Source organism: Tupaia chinensis, unplaced genomic scaffold, assembly GCF_000334495.1.
Source record: "Tupaia chinensis unplaced genomic scaffold, TupChi_1.0 Scaffold000116_1, whole genome shotgun sequence".
In the NCBI taxonomy this organism is placed as follows: Eukaryota; Metazoa; Chordata; class Mammalia; order Scandentia; family Tupaiidae; genus Tupaia; species Tupaia belangeri.
Window position 1 is genome coordinate 3093551 of NW_006159580.1, and position 1223 is coordinate 3094773.

At 59.5% G+C, this 1223-nt stretch overlaps 1 protein-coding gene across 4 annotated transcripts in view; it reads left to right on the forward strand.

Moving 5' to 3' along the window:
- The first annotated feature begins 6 nt into the window (after positions 1-6).
- DAXX (death domain associated protein) overlaps positions 7-1223 on the forward strand; it is a 4709-nt gene continuing 3492 nt past the window's right edge. Inside the window, exons 1-2 of one of the 4 annotated variants that reach the window (XM_006144229.3) lie at positions 7-168; positions 516-520. The gene's annotated coding sequence lies outside the window, so the exon portion shown is untranslated. Of the gene's footprint in view, positions 170-196; positions 300-515; positions 521-1223 lie in introns of those variants that run through there. The other 3 variants (XM_006144230.3, XM_014586178.2, XM_014586179.2) reach the window with 3 other exon arrangements.

Sequence of the window (1223 nt, forward strand, 5' to 3'; positions counted from 1 at the left end):
CGGCCATCTTGGGACGCTCGGAGGCGACGAGCCCCGCCCCGTCTTGGACCGCGGAAAAGGAGCCGCAGACGCTGAGGGCGGCACAGGAGGAGCTGGGGGTCGGGCCTACCGTAGGCACTTCCGGCCACGGGAAGACCGCGTTCCGTACGACAACATGTCGGTGCTTAGGTGAGTGTAGGCGGACACTCCGCGACTTCCGGTCCGTAGTGGGGCCTACGGTGGGAGGGGGAAGGAAGGCGGAGGGAACCATGCGAGGTTCTGAGATCAGCGAGGGTCGCCTCGAGAGACCGTTTCCGAGGTGGGGGCCGGGCCGTGAGGGGAGCCGCGGCGGGGCCTCCCTGAGGGGGAGTGGGGCGGCCGGGGGCTGAACTGGGGGAGGGGGACTTGGCGGGAAGCTCATCTGCCGGACCGGCCCGACTCGGGGCTGGCACCCGAGAGGAATCGGGTGAGCCTTATGGAGGCTCCTGGTCGGTTACTGGTCACAGAGAGCGCGGGGAAAATTAGGGTGGGGTGAGCAGGAGGGGACTTGAGGTGAAATATCTCCAACCCTGCCTTGAGGAACCCCACCGGAGGGTGAAGTAAGGTGGTTCAAGTAGGGGCGAGGAGACCGGGTTGTTGGGAAGGGACTCCTTTCTCCTCAGAGAGTCCAGGAGTTGGGGTGACCATTCCGGTTGGGGTGGGTGTGGGTTTGACGTATTTGAGGGCGGAAGGGAGCAAACACCTGAGGTGGCACTGACAGGGAGGTGTTGAGGAAATTCGGGGTACAGCGTGGAAGGCGGTGTCAAGGAAATTTGTGTAAGGAAGTGTTAAGGAAATTTGGGGTACAGTGTGGAAGGCAGTGTCAAGGAAATTTGTGTAAGGAAGTGTTAAGGAAATTTGGGGTACAGTGTGAAGTGTTAAGGAAATTTGGGGTACAGTGTGGAAGGTGGTCTTGGGGTTCTACTGTGAGAAATAATAGGGAAGTGCTCCAGAAAGACCAGAAATGGACGTCAAGGATGGGGCTGGGGGGGTGGAGGTTTGAGGTTGGGGGGTGGCTTGCCTGCCCCCCTCCACTCCAAGGGCTGAAAAAGGTATATACACTAATGGTTGCTGAAGGTAGGCAGCGAGGGCACTGTTGGGCAGGACTGGGTGTTACTGAAACCCAAGGAGATTGGAAAATGTGTGAGATTGGAAAATGGGGCTGTGCTGGAGGGGCTCTTTCTGAGACCCCCATCCCCTTCCAG